The sequence below is a fragment of the Phalaenopsis equestris genome, unplaced genomic scaffold, assembly GCF_001263595.1.
Source record: "Phalaenopsis equestris unplaced genomic scaffold, ASM126359v1 Scaffold216103, whole genome shotgun sequence".
In the NCBI taxonomy this organism is placed as follows: Eukaryota; Viridiplantae; Streptophyta; class Magnoliopsida; order Asparagales; family Orchidaceae; genus Phalaenopsis; species Phalaenopsis equestris.
In genome coordinates this window covers 16,344-16,671 of record NW_018234747.1, presented here as the reverse complement: position 1 = coordinate 16,671, position 328 = coordinate 16,344, and positions in this window count along the sequence as shown.

Genomic DNA, 328 nt, shown 5'->3' with positions numbered 1-328 from the left:
TCAAATTGGCATCCAATTTTTGTTGAAAATACTTTATAAGGTCATTTTTTACCAAACATAATAATCAATTTGAGCTTAGCCCAAAGCTAGCTCAAGTTTGACCCAAATTTAACCCTTAAGGGCTTAATTTAGGTCTAAACCCAAACCCATCAAAATCCATACAAATTGACCCTCAAATCAACTTCAAAACAACTTTCATCCTTCATAAAAGTTGTTTATCATGATGTTTTACATCAAGCAAAACAATAAATTTGGACTTAGCCCATGGCTAGCTCAAGTTTGACCCAAGTTTAGCCCTACATGCTTAACTTAGGTCTAAATCCAAACC